The 18394-nt window shown below is 54.0% G+C and overlaps 1 long non-coding RNA gene across 1 annotated transcript in view; it reads right to left on the bottom strand.

Annotated features, from left to right (window-relative positions):
- Positions 1-18394, bottom strand: part of LOC140850030 (uncharacterized) — a 200980-nt gene that overhangs the window by 87416 nt on the left and 95170 nt on the right. Inside the window, exon 2 of the long non-coding RNA XR_012132749.1 lies at positions 2443-2577. This is a non-coding gene — a long non-coding RNA (uncharacterized lncRNA). The remainder of the gene's footprint in view (positions 1-2442; positions 2578-18394) is intronic.

Below are 18394 nucleotides of genomic sequence, written 5' to 3'. Positions count from 1 at the left end.
GTCTCAGAGGGCCTGCAGTTAGAAAAAGCCCCAGAGCTGAGCTCTCAGTTGGCAAGGCCCCCCCGCTCCCCTCCTCTGCTCTCTCCCGCCCCTAAACATGGCCTGGGGCGCCAAGCCCCCTTGGGGCCACAGCTCAACCACTGGCAGGGACATAGCTGAACCAGTGCCAGCAATCATTGGTCTTCAAAGGAAAGCAACTCAAACTCATGTGCAAGCTGCTCACAGCCCCCGAACCAGCTCCCCACGAGGCCCAGGCTCCCAGAAGGCTCAGTAACTAGGCTTGGTTGGTTCTAGAGACCCAAGAGGGGAGACTTCTAGAAAATGCTAAAGAGAAGCACATCTAAAAAGCCCTGGAAAAACTGGAGACAGTAAAAGATCCGTGGCTGGCAGAGTCCGGAGGGAGGGAAGGATGAACCGGTGGAGCCCAGGGGTTTACAGCAGTGGTGCTAGGATGGTGGGTAATTGACGTTATGCATTTGCCTAAACTCAGAGAATGTTCAACACCAAGGGTGAACCTTCATGTACACTATGAACTTTAGTTCATAATAATGTATCGGTATTGGTTCGTCATTGTAACATATGTAGCACACTAATGCTAGGCGTTAATGATGTGGGAAACTGTGCAGGGGGAAAGGGGTAAGTGAGAATTCTCTGTACTTCCAGCTCAATGTTTCTGTACCCCTAGAACGGCTCTAAAAAATTAAGCCTGTTAATTAAAAAATAATAATAAGTCAACTGGAAACAACCCAAATCAGGTGAATGGTTCAACAACCCATGGTACATGTATAATACGGGACACTGCTCAGCAGAAAAAGGAATGAACCATTCACACGCACATATTCGTGCACATACACACAGTCCTAGGTTGCAAGCTGCACAGCCACTGGTTGTATGACGTCACCGAAATCTCCTGCAGTTTGCGGGCCTCCGCGTGGCCCCAGGTGAACCTTCTCACTGGGACCCACTCCCTCCAACTCCTCATTGCCTCGCTCTTGCCTAAGACGGGAAGGAAATGAAGCCAAACTGATGCATCTCTTGCCCCCGAGAAGGAATAAGCTCTCCACAGTCCCTGGTTCCTTAGCAGCCCTGATAGCTTTGCCCCTCCAGCTAAGCACCCAGGGTGCTTCCTCTGGCGAGGCTCGGCCAGGGCCCTGCTCTGCAGGGCCACCAGCCCACACATCAAGGGTAGCAGCCACGTCCGCTGCCCCAAGAGGCTCCAGCCTCTGTGGAGTCCCAACTCCTCACCTCTCCCCCATTCCTGCTCTCCTGCTGCTCTCCTGACTTGTCTATACATCATGAGGAATGCAATAGCCTTCTTTGAAAAAACCACTTTGCCCTGAACTGTCAGGTCTCATTGTTCCCAATATCACCAAGCAATTTCTGAGGCAGGGGAGTGTTGGACTGGAGCAGGAAGATGGGCAATTGGGCAGGGTCCACCGACCTGGGAGTGGGGGGTAGGGGGACAGAGCTCCAGGGAGGTGGGAGGAGGGGCTCAGCCTGGAATTAGGGAGGGCCACTGGGGCCTCCAGAGGTACAAGCAGAGATGAATGTTTCCCACCTCTACTCCTCCATCTCTACTCACTGAGCTCAACTCTAGGTTCACCTGGAATGTAACTTCTTTATCGATTGACAGAATCTCCTTTAAATACCGACCTGCCCTAATTGCTCAACCCCCTTTGCTGCAAGTCTCTACAGCAGGAATTCCAGCCAAAGAGAGTCTTTGAGCACATCCCAAACCCAGAGAACACTGCCCAGCCTCTACTTGCCCAGGGACTACCCAGCATCCTGCAGGAAGGATCCCCAGATCCCTCCTCAAGGAAGTATCTCCTGACCCAACTCAGACAGAATTATTTGCCCTCTGGCATGGCTACCACGACATCTGGTGCACAACTGTGGCTCCCCACGTGCTCATTTAGCTCCTAGGCCACATGGTACAAACACAGCCGAGCTCTGTAAGTTAACAACCTAACGCTTTTATAAATCACATTAGGAGTGGGGGGTCATATTTACTTATCTACCTTTTGATCTTCAGTCCCAAATACTGTTCCAGATACATAGCAGGGACTTAATAAATGTAAACTGAACAGAATACTCTGGTGGCTGTACATCCTGGACACAGTGTTGACTGACATCAGTTATCTAAAGGGGCATCAAAAACACTCTCAAGGGAAAGAATTTCATTTCCCACGGTCCTAGGACAGTGCTGCCAACCGAACTCTCCTGGTGCTGTGGATGTTGTGTGCCGAGCTGTCCAGTGAGGAGCCACTGACTGCACAGCACTACTGAGCGCCGAACGCTGGCTAGTGTGACTGAATTTTGCGTTTTAGTTCATTTTCACTTAAATAGCCACATACGTCTGATAGTTACCAAACTGGACCGTGCAGTTCGGGAAAGAGGCATCTCTGGAAATGGGGCTCAGAGATGAAATGAACATGAAAGTACCTGTTGCGAGCTTGGTGCCCGCGGATGGTACCATCACGAAGAGCATGCGTCCTGGAGCCGTGCTGTCTTGGGGTGGAATCCCCAGATCTCACGTTACCAGCAAGGTATCTGATTCTCTGTGCTTCTGCTTCTGATCTGAATAACAAGAATAACATTTATTACATAGGATCCCTATGAGGGTCAAATGAATTTGTACATTTAAACAGTGTCTTCATATGGTTAGTATTCAATAAATATTGTTACTATTACTGGCACACAGGAAGCACTAAAAATGCTGAGGCTGCCCATCTACTGAAGAAAATTTGCTAATATTTATTGACCACCTACCAAGTGTCAAGCACTGTGCTAAGAACTTGACAATAACCATAAGAACAAAGTATGATTATCAACATATTAAAGGTGAGAAACTGAGAAGGAAGGACTTGAATGCGTGCCCAGATTCCAGCTGACAGCTTGCCTGGTGCCAGATTCCCGGCTCGGCCTGCTTCCTATCTGTAAGATGAGCGTCAGTATAGTACCTATACCACATATTAGCAGGTAGATAAATGAGATAACGCATACAGTTTGTGCTGGGTATAAAGTAATGGTCCCCAACTGGGGTCATTTTGCCCCCCAGGGAACATGTGGCAATGTCTGGAGGCATTTTGGGGTGTCACAGCTGGGGTGCAATGGAAGAGTCTGCTGCCTGGATCTGGAGGGGTGCTGCTAAACACCCTACAGTACAGAGGACAGCTCCCCAACAAAGAGTTGCTGTGCCCTGACCCGCTGCAGACACTGCAAGGTCTCCCAGGTCCCAGCGCAGGGCCTGCCATCCAGGATCGAGATGGGGGAGGCCTCAACTCCCCATGGATGAACGCCGGAGTCGCAGCTTCTTCCCACTACTGGCCTGTGTTTGGCACTTGTACCCAGATTAGGCCAGGGAGGTAACACCAAGAATGAGTAACAGCACATGGCAGAGTAAGCGGTGGATCAGCAAAACCCTATGGGAGTTTGGGGTTCACACCTCATGTGCTTAGAGATGAGGAGAAGATGGGGAAGGAAAGCAGAAGGGCCTTCATCAAAGGCATGCTTTGGGGTAGAACCTGAAGGGGAAGAGCTGTCCTGACGAACTGGGAATGAGAAGAGAAAGAAAAGGCACACCCCTCGGAGCACCTGTGTGAGCAAAGGCTGTGGTGGGCAAGGCAGGTGAGGTGTGGAAAGGGGGTCCGGTTGGTCCAAGCGTGGGAAACAAGATGGGGCCTGTGGTATACACAGGTGAAGGGGGTCTAGGCAGCAGGCACCCGGGAGCATCCTACATGGGGGTGGATTAGTTGGCAACACTTCAAAAGGGAATGTCAGGGGACTTATTGACGGTGGTGACAAGCAAGCACTCACTTAGCTTATATCCCACATTATACAAACACAGCATTGAGCTCTGCAAGTTAAGGCCCTAATGCCACTCTAAATTAAATTCATCAGTGTCTTAATTAAGATCTATATTTAGTTCTTAATTAAAGGGGAGAGAAAAATCCAGGATGTTGCATAGCAGAGATTTGGAATGGAGATAAATCATGTTTCTGCCAGTATACAGCACATCCCCACACACTCTCAAGACCCAGCCCCTACTAGGGCTGGCAACCCTCTCATCCTTCACTCCCTCCTGCCTGCCTGCCTGCCTTTTTCATTCATTCTGCATCTATTTGAGTACCTACTCTGTGCTAGGCACTGAGCTTTGATTCTGGGGAATAAAATAGTGAGGTTTCCTGCCCTCAAGGGGCTTACACTCTAGAGCAGAAAGCCAGCAGATACTTGTGTGTTCCCACTTTGATACTCTCTGGGTTTCCAGTACTCTCCAGGCCCTTCAGCAGGGAAATCCTGGTGTGCAGACACCCTGGGTGATGCCATGGCTGAGTTCCTCACCCTGTCAATCATAGAAAACCTTGAAGGAGGCCATGTGTGTTGTCCAGGTCCCCTGCCCCCACCATGCCAGGCAAGCTCCCATGGGGGCCAGCTGCAGGGGAGATCCTCAGGACCTCCCTTCTACTATCCCATCCCATCAAGCAAAGGGTGAAGACTAGCTGTCAGGAGGATGAGAAAGGAGTCTGGGAGCTTCCCCTCAATGCTAAGATTCTAGGATTCTCTGACACTGACTGGGGCGCTGTCCCTCGGCAGTGGCTTCACTGAACAGGGTTTATTAAGGAAGATGACAGAACACAGAGCATAACATCACAAAGCCCTTGGCAGAGCGGCAGTCTGTCCCTGGAAGGTCAAGTGAGTTGGTCAGCTAAACAGTTAGCAAAGGGCAAGAACTAGAATGCACATCTGCTTTGAACCACGGACTGTACCCAAGGGTACAGAAACATGGGTACAGCAAGGTTCCCGCTCTTGGCACAGCTGATGCCAGAGGGGAGGGTGCAAATCAGGAGGGGAAGTTCTTCAAGTCTGCAGGACAGCAATACGGATTATCAGGGAACCTGAACCCTGCAGCCCCTCTTTATCCCTCAGGAAAAGTCTTTCCCCAGCGCCCCTTGGGCCCCGCCCAGTGCACAGAGCATTCTACTGGGAGCTGTCCAAATCCTAGAAACCCACCTCCAGGCCCTGGGGAAACCGCTGGAAGCCTTAAAGACAGCTTCACTGGGGTGCGTTTGGGCTGAGGGTAAAAGATGTCAGAGCTGGTTAGGGAAAGAAAGGGACAGAAGGGGATCCCGGTCGGGGGAAACAGATTGTACAAAGATACTGAATCCAAACAAGCAAGACGGCTTAAGGAAATCTCAGCAAGTTTTGTGCGGGAGGGTTTGGGGCAGGTGGGGTGGGAAAGGCAGGCCGGAGCCAGCCTGGGGGAGGTCTTGAAGGTGGGCCTGTCACTCCTGCGCTCAGCGTCGGGGCGGCCCCCACAGGGCGGTGGGCGCTGCACTCTGCCAGGAGGAACCCGTCCTCCCGGGCTGCACGCGGGCGGGCCCCGCAGCGCCCCCAGCGCCCAGGTCGCAGCGCAGCCCCGGTGAAGCCAGCGACTGCTGCCCGGGGAAGTGGCCCTAATACCGCGGGCCGAAGAGCGCCGCGCTGGCGGGGAAAGTTAAGTTGGCACGACCCGCGCATCAAAGCGGCGCAGCTGTGCCTCGCCGAGCCCGCGCGGCCTTCTTCTCGCCGCTCTCCTCTCCCCGATTAATCAACGGCTGCAGCCCGGCGCTTTGATCCCCGAAATCAAACCCTCCATCTGATGGGTGACTTGATGTTATGCTAATCCGAGCTGATTGAGCCGAGATAATTACACTTCATCCAGGCTTCCCGGGAGTTACGAATAAATATTGATGCACATCTGTCCCCGCTCAGGTGTGGCGGGGAGCTCTGCGCTGGCAACAGTTTCGGCCGGCGGGCAAGTGCCGCGTAGTGCAGCCGCCCGCCGCCCGCCTTCTCCAGCCTCCGCCTGCCTTCGCCGCTGCGCCCGGACGCGAGCCTGGCGGGAGGCCCAGCGCTTCGCTAGCGCGGGGGTCCGGCGCGGCGCCCAGGCAGATGGTGACAGTCCCGGAGCTTTGCGGTGGGGGCCCGGGTGTGAGGCTCAGCACCCCCGGAAGGGCTGTGTGGCCTTGGACGTGTCACTTAACCTCTCCGTTTCCCTAGCCTGGCGCTGAGATGCAGTGAGATGCGTGAGAAAGGCCTCGCCGCGGCCCTTCCCCACCGAGAGCACGGCGGGTGCGATGGGGAAGCGCGGCGGGCAGGAGCCCCAGCGAGCGCACCCTCCCCTCCAACACGCCCGCCCGGCTGCGGGCTCCACGAGGGATAGAAATGAATAACACAGCGAGCGTTTTGGTGGCGCCGCTCCTCCCCGCGGGTTAATTAGGTCGTGTTTGTAAAGCACTTCGAAGACAAAGCACGCCCAAGTGTTCATTATCATTAGCCCCGTCCCCGCTCCCTTCCGAGCAGCGGAGCAGCGCGACAAGCCTGGAGAGTCCCTTTGCCAGACGGCGCTGTTGCGCCCGGGCTGGATGCAGAGGCCGCGAGCGTGGGGACGGCCACCGGGCCGCACTCCCCACCCATCCCTTTCCCAGGCCCTCTGGAGACGGGGACACGAGGATGGAGACCAGGAAGGAAGAAGAAAGGAGCACAAGACACGGTGAACTGCCGTACTCCATCCCCACTCCGAGCAGGACGAGGCGCTGTCCAGGACGGCCTCACGGAGGAGGTGCCCCACATTCTGGATGTGTGCGAGTCCACTGAGGGACGGGCAAGGTTTCTGGTACTGATGCTGGACCTCCCTAAGCAAGGTGTCTCCCTAAATCTTGCATGATCTGCCCCTGGCCTCCTGGAGAGCCAGGCCTCTCATTGACCAGAGACTCAAGTCGCCCAGTCACCTCCTGAAGGGCCTGGGCCGAAGGACCTCGGGGGCACAAACCCAAGCTCAAGCCGGTCCTGGGTGTAGCAGCAGTAATTCTGGCAGTGTAACTTACAAGGGTAGAGTTAGACTACCTGGAAGCCACAAACAGAGACTGAGTATTGTCCAGTCCCTTCTCCCTCCTTTACTAGGGATGATGATTAAGGTGCAGACGGGTGAAGAGTCTCCTATCACATAGCCAGGTGCAGGCAGAGCCCAACCCCAGCCTCCAGACTTCTCCAGGGTAGGGTGGACACACCTTACTGCTCCCTTGGAATAATCACAGCAATACTTAGAAAAACTCATTATGTCAATAGGTCAGAATGAGCCGCTGAGGCTCAGAGGTGTCAGGGGATTTGCCCTGGGTCACACCCTAGTTAGTGGCAACCCTGGGGCAGAAGCCCAGGAGCACTGTCTCCAGATTCTATGCAGTACCCTTGAGCCCACCTTCTCAGAGTGACCGGAATCGATTTTCTTTTAATGCATGCAATTAAGAAATGTAGGCATTCCTAAAACTGACTATCTTCCCATCAACAGGCATGTTTGCCCAGGGACGTTTCCTATTGTCTTTATTAGCTGGCAGATGGGGCTGAGCCCCAAGAGGCCTTCCTTCCTCAGAAGCATGAAAAGACAAGCCTCCCAAATAGAGGCATGAGAAGAGGGTAAGGCCACCTTCTGGGAAAGAGGACACTAAACTCCGTGAAGCGGGAATGGACTACACCTATCCCTCTCTCCTCCCTAATTCCTACCATGGTGTGTAACACTGCTGGCCGAGTTCCCAGCAGGCGGGAACGGGAGAAGCAAGCAGCCCGAAGCCTGGGACAAGGACGGAGAGGCAAGTCAAGTTCCTGAAGTTTCCTGACACCAGGTTTCGCTAACTTTCCCGTGCACAGGGAATCATCTGCAGAACCTTTACAGGGCAGATTCCAAGCTCCAGCCATAGAGTCCAATGTACAAGTCTAGGTTAGAGCCTCTGGAATCTTCTTTAAGCACTCACTGCATCCCCCTCCCCCAGGCATTCCTCCAACCATTCTCTGAGGACCCCTGACCACCAGGAGCTCAGCATTGCACAAAGACCCCCAGAGATCAGCCGCCTCCAGGAACGCAAGGGTAGGGACGGCACTCATTCAGACAGACAGCAAGCGGGACCCAAGGAAGCAGCGCCACGGGGCAGGCCGAGTTAGGGGCTGGGGAAAGCTCTGGCCTCCTCTGCAAAAGGGCCTCCGGTTTCTGAAGCAGGGGTGCAGAGTGGCAGCCTAAGGGCAGAGCTACCACAGGCTTCCGCTGAGGGCTTCTGCACTGCGTTGCTGGAAAGCAAGACCTTCCACTTGTCACTTCATTAACGGGCTGGCAGCTGTGGGCTGGTCAGCAGCTCTGGGGGGGCACTTATTCACTCGTCACAGCAGCCTCGGGACCAGGGTCCATCACACATTTAGGGGCTTGCACATTTAGGAAATGGGTTTCTTTTCAAATTAGAAGAAAACAAATTAACTTTCAGATAAAGTGTTTTCACATACAATATCAACTTATTCATCTTTATACCAGTGCAGTTGTAAAATAAAATTATTTCTTTGTTTATATGGAGGAAGGGACCCAAGAAAGCAAACTATACCAAGGGTTCCCAAGTCATAACACAGCCTGGGGTAGAGGGTGCGGGGATGTGAGGAGGGCAGAAGGTGCCTGCCCTGGGGGCTGGGATGCAGCCCACAGGGGAGCTCCGACTTCCCGTGGCAGCCAGAGCCAGCAGGCCAGGCCGCTCACTGCCAGTGCCAGGGCCCTGCGGGAAGAGACAGCAGCCGAATCAGCCCTAGAGTTGTCTTGGTGACTATGACTGACCTGGGAGCAATGCTCCCTCAAGAGAACTCGGCCCTGCTGGGGATTAGCTGGCTGGGCTCAGGGGTAGGAGGAGGGCTGGATTCCGGAGTTGGGGGACCTGGCCTCCGTGCTTTTGCATAGAAGTAAATGAATGTAAATGAAGTCTGTGTGAGCATGTTCATTTTATAGTCAATATTTGGGCACTTTTTGATCCCCAGTCAGGCATGCTTCATTCTTGTCCGGGAGTGATGAGGAAGAGGGGAAAGAGGTAGACCACCTTGCCCAGGGCTCACACTCCCCCTCTTGGCCTCCCTCCCCGCCACCCATCCGAATGCCCTACATGGTCCCAAACTTCTTGGGTGGTGCGCAAGCAGCCCCACCTGTAGTCAGAGGCCACATTCACTAACCCAGGAATTAAAGTGCCCGGAGAAAACAGGCTAATCAAATTATACATTCCTGAGAACCATTTATAAGCCAGGTACATTCTTTAATCTTAATTAGAAATCTGAGCGGCTCCCACCGTCTCTGTAATCAGCATTTACACAGCGCTGACCCCCACGGCACTAACCGTGAGAGCCAGCACAAGTTGGGGAGAAGAGAGCTGGGGGCTGCCTCCTCTGCGGAAAAGGGGTGCTCATGGGGCTGCAGTCAAGGCCGAATCACTTGGTTGCCCCCTCAACATACCGTGTACTTCCCTCCCCAAGGACACATGTACACAGAGCCTCACTCTAACCGATTCACCCCCATCCACCCCCACCATGAACCAGGACTAGGTTTAGGACCTTGTATCTCTCACCTGTCAATTGTAACACCTTTCTGGCTGACCCGTTCTCTGGGTTGCAAGCCTATGATGTTTCTACAAAGCACATCTGACCACATTGATTCCCAGAAAACTCCTCCGAGACTCCCCTCTCCCCTCAGCACAGTGTTTGAAGGACTGTGGTCCAGCTGCTGGCAACCCCTGTCCCGTCCCCCATGACACTGAACGGGTTCACAGTACATCACCTCAGAACATGACGTCTGGCATAGGGTTATTCTTTGCAGTTTTTAAAAGCAGACACAGGACAAAATCTGGCCTCCTCCTCTCTGCCGAAGAGCAGGGTGATGCTCAATCACCAGGAGACAACACTAGACTTATCAGCCCAAAGATGGCACCAGAGGAATCTACATGACAAATCTTGCTAAAACAATACTTATCTTCCATTTGTTTCCCCTATATATTTACCTTCCCACAGTATGCCACCCTGAAAACCTAAACCCCTGTTCCTTTGTCTTGTCACTTCTCTACACGTTGATTGTTCTTTGTTAAGAACCTATATGAACCTAAATTCTAACCACCCCTGAGTTTATTCACCACTGAGTTCTCCCATGTTTATATTTGATACACGTATTAATAAACTCTGTTTTTCTCTTGTAAAACTGTCTTTTGTCAATCTAATTTTCAGGCCCCCAGGCAATAAACCCAAGACAGGTAGAGGAAAAGAGAATTTTGTTTTTCCTTTCCCACCATCCTGAACCACTATCATCCTCTGCACACACTGGGCACTTTCATTTTCTGAGCTTCTGCACATACTGTGCATCCTCCCAGGAATGTTTTCCTCTGACCTTAACCTAGGATATAACCTCCTATATAATAATCTGCTATATAACCTTTAAAACCTTGCAAAGAAAACATATGTCCACACAGAGGCTTTACTGGAAGGTTCATAGCAGCATGATTCATAACAGCTCAAAACTGGAAATAATCCAAATGTTCATCAACAAGACAATGTACAAACAGACTGTGGTACATCCACTCAGTGGAACACAACTCAGCAGTGAGAAGAAATGCATTCCCTCCCATGCAACAAGAACACACCTCAAAGACATCACAGCGTGAAAGAAGCCAGATGCACCGGACTGTATCCTATGACTCTATTTACATAAAATTTCCGGAAAAGGCAAACCCATTGAGGCTGAAAGCAGACTGGGGGGTGCCTTGTGCTGGGGACAGCAGCAGTAACTGACAGCACACAGGCGTAAAGGGAGTGATTTTGGGGGTGACTGAAGTGTCCTAAAACACCCTTGGGAGGATGCCTGCACAACGGCTTAAACTTACAAAAGTCCCTGAACTGCACACTTCCAATGGGTGAATTTCATGGTATAAACTCATCGATGGGTGAATGGAGAGACGCATAGATGGATCTGTGATGAAAAAGGAAAATACAATGGTAATCTAGGTAGCGGGTTGAGTGTTTACTGAAAGATTCTTTCAATGTCTCTGTATGCTTAAAAATTTTCGTGACAAAATGTTGGGGAATGAGGGCTCCTTGCTGAGGCCTCACTTTTCTGACATCTTTCTCTCTGGTCTCCCCTCACCCTTCCTTCCAACCCTGGGAAGTCTCCATTACTCTGTCCTCTTCAGTAATTTTGTTCACCTGCTGAGGCTCTCGCCTTCTGAAGCCGATGTTTGTCCTGCCCAGGGTCACTTAAGGAATCCTGCTACTTTTGCAAAGATGAGGCATAAAGAGTTCATTGTTTAAGGATGGAGCAAGATGTAACAAAGCCTGCCTTTTGCTTTAGTGGTTTCACAAAATTCGCCTTACCTCTTGATTGCTAAGCAGCTTGGTTTATGTAACAAGGCAGTGCCTTCTGGGAGGAAAGAGATAAAGGAATGGCTTAACCTCGGCTCCCCAAGCCTGGAGTCAGAGAAATCTGTGGCTGGACAAATGGCCTGTAAAATCCAGGTCCCTAAAATAGAATTATCTTAAGGAAAGAGGGTGTCCAGGTGAGTGACCTAGGCTCAAGTCTAGGACACAAAAGGGCCTGGGAGGGGCTGGTTTGGGTAAACCATGTGTGTGGTACACATTCCTCTGCACCCAGTATTTGTACTTTTGATAACAATGGCTGAGCATGTGTGTTTGGTCCATGACTGCTGCAGGTTTGAACACCAGGTAGTGCCCACTGTGGTCTGGCAGGGGCCTTAGGATCAGAGGACAAGAGCCTGTGGGCCGCACAGAGCACCGTCAGCTGTAAGAAGCCGCAGCTCAGCAGTGCCGGGCCCTGAGGCTGCAGCTCTCTCTGCACCTGGTCCTGGGAAAAGGGCAACTCTGTCGTGACCAAGGGGGCCACCAGGACTCCTGAGCAATGCAAGGAGCTTGGAGGAACTCCAAGAGAGAGACTGCAGACTAGTTATTCATCAGGAAGGTATGGTCCCGAGCAACCAGATTTCCTATGTGGCTGCACTTGTGCCCCAAGTCCATGTAGCGGTGCACACAGTTGCAGTAGACCTGTGTCTTCTCGCTTACCTTTCTGATTGGAAAGTAAGACCTGTGAAGGCAGGGCCTGTGTGTCATTGAGCTCTACATCCTTAGCATAGTCCCCGGTCCATGGTAGGTGCCCGTCTGGAAGCCAGGAGTCCTGGCCCATGGCCCCTGCTCTGATACCAGCCCACTGCAGGGCATCAAGCAAGTTCCCGGAGCCTGGGTCTTCCCCGGCCTGTGTCCACTATACCAAGAAGGGAGCAGGGAAAGAGTGCTGTTGGAGGACAGGAAACTTCTCAGGGAGGGAGGGAACTGGTAACAAGGCAGACTTTGAGGCAGAGCACCCTAAGGAGCAAGCCCACATGAGCCTGAGGTCATCCATTCACTCAGTCCCCACCGGAACTGGGGACTCCAAGGCGGGGCTAGGAAGCAGGGGCCGAGCTGTGACTATGACAGCCCGGAGGTGATAGGATCTCACAGCGGTGGCAGAGTCCTACTAGAACTGTGCCACTTCGCATGCTTTTGGCTGCAAATGACAGAAGTCTTTGCTCAAGAAGACGTCAATAATAAGGAGGAGGTACTGTTTTCTGCGGCAGGAGGTCCGAGGCTAAGGCAGGATCCGGAGTGGGCGTGCTCAAGGGCTAAGAGAAGCGACTGGGACCTGGCCCCTGGGCCCTCCTCTACGCTCTCCCCAGAGTGGGCTTCCTCTTCAGCCTGGGGACAAGATCAGCAGTTCAGGGGGGCCCCTCCAGACCTGACTGCGTGTGGCACACAAAGAAGGTAGGTTTCTTTCTTCCTCCGGCTGCCTACCAGATGCAAGAGGACTTTTCCAGAAGCTCCTCAGCCTACCTCTTTTTGTGTGTCTTACGGGCGCAAATGTGGGGCACATTCCCAATTCCTGCAACCATTCCCTGGGGAGGGAACTGGGTTTATTTTAGACCAATTGAACTCAGCCCTGAGGCTTGGGAGCCGTGGGGAGTCAGCTCTTCCTAAGGCCACTGGCTGCGTGGGAGAGCGGCGGGTGCCCAGACACAATCAGGGTCTGTCATGAATTTAAAAAAATAGAGATGGCAATTGGGTAAACTATCAACAGAGTCCTTGAGAGGAACCCAAGGAAAGGACGGGCAGTCGGGAAAGCTTCCCAGCGGAGGTGACTTATGAGCTGGTTCTCTGGCAAAGGCCAGGAGTTGTCAGGAAGACAAGAGGGAGAAGGTTATCCCAGACACTGGGCTCAGCACTTGCAAAACCACAGCAAGATGTTCAAACACAAAGAGGGGCTGAGCACAACTGGGGTGCTGGGGGACATGAGGGATGTGACAAAAGCACATCTGGCTGACGCCACTGGCCAGGTAACAGGGTGAAGTCTCTCACTCACATGTCAGGAGTGGGAACTTGAGTCGCTGGGAGCCAGGAGTCAGGTTTGTGTGAGGGTAACTGAGGGCGATGCGAGCGTGTCCCATACAGCTGGGAGCGAGGTGCAGTGCCTGTCGCAGGGAACATTGCTGCGTCCCTCTCAAACCAGGCTCTTCCCCCACCAGGTGTCCTGCAAGCCCTTGGTATCTGCTCTGGCACTCAGGGAATTAAAGGGGGCAGGCAGCTGCAGGTGAGCAGCTCTACCGCCTCACTGTGGGTGATGCAGCAAGGACAGGGGGCTTGGATTAGAGGGAGGGCACCCAGGCCCCTTCCCAGTAGTCCAGAATGAAGCCACCACCCGGTGAACAGGAGGGAAGCAGGCTGGGGGCTGGAGCTAGCCCGGCTGCTCCCCAGTGGGCCTCACAGTCCACCCCACTATCCCCGCGCCCTCCCCTGCCCGCCATTGTGCCCTCAGCCACCCCACAGCTGTCCAGCTTTGCTGCGTCATCGCTGTCTCCATCACTCCTGCCATTTGGGTGCAGCGCATCCCCCCACCATGCCCACCAGCAGGAAGGAAACTCCGCATTCCCATGAGGGATTCCAGGGAGGAACTCTGAGCTACCCAGCGCCCCCAGCCCCCCTCCCGCATCCTCCCACTTCTAGGTCGTCCTATAGACACAGCAGCTTCCCTCACACCTGCTCTCCCCTGGGCTACTGAGCTCTGGTCCTCTCGCTGCCTCACTGCCCAGCCTCAAAGAGGCGGCTGCCCTGGCCCCCCACCCCCTCACCGCCTTTTGCCCCCTCCGGACCCTGCAATCTGGCTGCCACCCCAACCAGGCTGCAGTGTGGCTGAGGCCACTGAGCACCTCCCAGAGACCACATCTAAGAGCTGTTCTCGGTTCTCACCTCTTTGATTTTTGAGTGACATTCCTCACTTCCGACATCCCCCTTCCGCTTAAGCTCAGTACAGGGTAGGGACCCCTGCTTCCTGCGCGGACTCGCAGTCCTGGATTTCAGCAACACTGCGCCGATGCTTTCTGGGCGTCCCATCCCTCTGCCGTTCCCTGCCTGCTGCTCCCGCAGCTTCTCCGCACCCCAGCCCCCCACATGAGCGCTCTCCCGGGCTCTATCTCCAGCCACTCCCTCCCCACGCCCATTCTCTGTTCTCGTGGTGGCCTTGTTCTCTCTGCCCAAATGCCACCTGCTGAGAAAGCTCCCGTCCCCCTTCCTGAGGATCCTGCTGGGTCCTTCCCTCTGGTCACCCTACTAGAGCTCAGACCCCGAGGGTCTGGCACCAAAGCCGTTGTCTTTTCCCACCCTGCCCAGCTCCTCCTCTGTACCTCCCAGCTTCCCAGAAGGCCATCCCCGTCTCCCATGCAACCACATCTGAGACCCTGGAGCTCCTCACGTGTTTCTCTCCCTTGCTCGTCCCATCTAATCTGTAGCCAAGTTTTACACTCTTTCAATGCTGCTCTTTGTCATGCGTTTAATACACTTCAGTGGCTCCCCACACATCTGTCCCATAATGTCCAGACTCCGCAGCTTAGCACGCAAGGCCCCTGTGGTCTGCCTCCTGCCTCTCTGTTCAGCTTTGTTTGCTACTGCGCTCTGCGTACCTCCACCACTTAGCTCACGCCACCTTCTTTTCCTGCAATGCTCTCTCTCCCCCGATGCAATTTGTTCAATCATCGCTCAAACATTGGTTCCCTCCTGGGGAACAGAAAGAACCACCACCTTTCCTGCTGAGAAGGCAAGCATAGCTCGGACCTAGACCCACAGCCGGGTGCTTATACTTCTGCTTGGAATCGCACTCTGCGCTCCGGCCTGCAGGTCTTTTCCCTTGTGGGAGACTCTGCCCCAGGGAGGAGAGGAATGCAGGCTCCCTGCGGACAGGCAGCCATGGCTGGAGAGAGGAAGGGAGCCCAGGCCACCGTGGGGCAGGCCGCTCTTCCCTTCCCATCAGCTCACTGGGAGAGAGAGCAGCTACAGGGCGCAGGAAGGAAGAGCCAAAGCAGCCCGGAGCGCTGTTGCCGGAAGAGCTGCACAGCAGCCATGGTGAAATGCTGAGTGAGGGAGAAAGAGAATCCTCCCACGTTGCCATATGCTTGTTGCAGGGCTGTGAGCCAGAGCTGCAGGACAGGCGGTCTGTACGGCTCTGGGTCTGCGGAACAGCCCCCTCATGGGGGCATATGCGGTAGCTCGCCGTGTGTCATGAAAAGCAGCATCACCTACATGCAAGCTTGGCCCCCTGGGCCACATCTGTGCAGATTCTGACTACGACTCAGATCTTTTCCCCTCATTCTCAGCAGCATATTCCTAGGGTTCCACTCCAGCTTCTGGAAGAACGGGGTTTGTGCCAATGACTGCAAGCCGGCTGACTCCCAATATCCAGGCCCATATAAGTAACCAAGACCCAGAGGTCTGGCCTCAGATGGTGGCACAGGGCAAAAGCCAAGAATGAACTCCTGCATCTCTACCCTGACCTCCTTTCCCCTTTGAAAAAAAACAAATTCTTAAGGAATTAGGTGTCCTTTGAGGCTTCGTTTTAAAAAAATAACCAGCTAATCATTTCGTGAAGGAATGTTTCAGGCCTTTCTTTCTAGGACTGTCACTTGATGCCCCAGAAGTTGGGCTCACCCCTGGGTCATCCAATGCTTTCTTCCCAATTGCAATTCCAGTCTCCAGGTGGCTGCCCCCCGTTCCTGCAGCTTTCCAGGGTCCAGGCTAACTCCATGTCTTCACCCCAGTCCAGCATCAGAAAGTCATGGTGCAAACGGAAGCTCAAATGGTGTTAATCTGCAGCGCAGCAGGGCACTGCACGCTAGACCCCGGATCCCACAGGGTAGCTCCCCAAATGTTGCTGTTAACTGTGCTTCTATCAGCTGCAAGCACAGAACGTCAACCCTATCAGCCATAAGTCTTCTCATCAGACGACCAAGCACACAGAAGCCCAAGGAGAGCACAAGGCCGTTCTCTCTGTGGCTCTATGCCAAGTCCCCCAAGACTGACATGTGGGGTTCTCACCTTCTGCCTCACTCATGCCGTCTCAATTTCAGGCCTTCATTCTTCCCTCCCAGGGCCTGGCTGCTTCTCCCTCCTGGCCTCTGGCTCAGGCTCCCAGGGCAGGAGGCTCCAGCCAGTTTTCCCACTGATGGAAGTCAAAAGGGGCTTCAGATTCTGCAAGTCTTCCATTCAGGATGAAGGAACCAGCCTCCGAGAGGCAACACCCTACCCGGAAGGTGACGCTTCTCTCGCTCCACAGTTCTGAGCCTTCACTATGCACCAAACCCCGCCAGGCAACTTTCTCAGAATAAAAACACCTAAGCTCTACCCACAGAGATTGGATTCCATTGGTCTGGGGTGCGGCCCCAGCGTCACCGCAATCTCCAGGCAATTCTAAAGTGTAACCAAGGTTGAGAACCTCTGCACTGATATTGACCACCACTCATGGTGTGACGGAAATGCATTATTATTGCCAATAGTCTCTGTCATTTTTCTTTTTGTCACCAGAGACCTTCTGCTGCTGGATACGGGATGAGCCCCCGTTCTAGGGAAGGGGTCCAGATGCATAACCAAACAGCCTGCCATTTCAGAGAGCTGTGCTAACCTGGCGCTGGGGGCCAGACGTCGATAGGGCAGCTGGGGTTGCTCTCTCCAGCCTCAGTGAGCGCCAGCAAGCAGTGCAAAGCTGTGTGGCAGTGAGGAGGGCAGAGTGGAGATCACCACGGCCAGCACCTACTCCCCAATCAGAACCTGATCTGGGGCACCCACTGATCTGGGGTGTCGCCCCTCTGCTCCCTAGATTCAGGCCAGGTTCAGAAGATGGAAGAGGGGGCGGGAGGGGGTTTGGGGCCTGGACAACAGGCTGAGGGGACAGGCCCTGTAGGGTGGACTCTCCCTTCTCAGGACTTCTCCAGGCCCCCAAGAGGACTCCGGATCCGAGGAGCTCAGCAGCAGCCCTGCGAGGCCCTCTGTGTCCTGGGAGAGAGCGCACTGCAGGCCCGGCCTCCTGAGGACTGGCTCGGGGCTCCTCCTCAGAGCTTCTCCGTGCTTCCTTGGCCCCAGCATCAGTCGGCCCAGGGCGCCTGCAGATACAGTTTCTCCTGTTACCTGCGGATGGGCTCTGCCCACTGGGCTGTCACAGAGGAGGCTGGTGTGACGTGGAAGGGACCTCAGTGCAGAAGGCGTGTGTGTCTATCTAGGGACCAGGGTTCACATGGGTGTTTGGGTTGTGTTTCTTGGTGCACTGAGAGTCTCTCAGCTCCGTGCTGCTTGTGTCCATGGCACCTTTCATTCTATTGCCCCTGTTGACGCTTTGCTTCTGGGGGGCAGGTATTTTCAGCTCCCCTCTACAGAGCAGGAAATGCAGGCTCCAGGAAGTGAAGTTGCTCTCCCAGTTAAGGGCAAGGCTGGGAGGAGAGCCCCTGACTCGCACGCCCACACCTGCCTTCATCTTTTTCCAGGAGAACTCTAATGGGGAGAGCTGTGGATGTCACCACCCAGCCTAGGAGGATGGCATTCCAGGGGCATCCCACCCCAGGCCCGACGCCAACACCCAAGGACCTGCCCGACCAGATCCTCCTGCCAACACCTATCCCAGTCAGGAGACAAGTTGGGGTCTCTTCACAAACCTGCAGTCAATGGCAGGCTCCGTCCTTTTCCTTTTCCATCAATAGGAGCAGTCCCTGTGGCTTCTGTAAACCCCTAGCCATGCTTAAAGACCCCGCTCCAATGTCACCTCCTCTGGGAAGTCCTCCTTGCCTTTTAGCACCCTCCTCTCTGCTCCTACAGCCCTGGATTCATGCTTCTTGGTATATTATAACTTTTTTTTCTCCAGTTATGTGTTTATAGCCAACCTCACCTACTAAACAAGCAAGCCTGTCAGATGGGACACCACCTTAGCCATTCTGGTGCCCCTACAGACAGGCCAGAAATTACACCCAAACCAGGTTTAGTCTGGGGGTCCTGGCCGCCTTCCTGGGGCTCGGCCCCTGAATCTGGGGGGCACCTCCCTGGAGAGCTCAGGACCTGGAAGGTCGCCAGTGGAGAGGATGAGTGGGCCTCCAGCCATGCCACACATCTGACTATTCAATTCTCCACAGCTAACTATCTGATCCACAGCCAGAATTTCCCGAGCTGAGCCTGCTGGGTCTCATGGGGAGAGAAGACACCACCCCCCAGGGCCAGCCAGAGG

Source organism: Manis javanica, chromosome 6, assembly GCF_040802235.1.
Source record: "Manis javanica isolate MJ-LG chromosome 6, MJ_LKY, whole genome shotgun sequence".
Taxonomy (NCBI): domain Eukaryota; kingdom Metazoa; phylum Chordata; class Mammalia; order Pholidota; family Manidae; genus Manis; species Manis javanica.
Note: the sequence above shows the minus strand (reverse complement) of the source record. Positions and strands in the feature narration are given on the sequence as shown.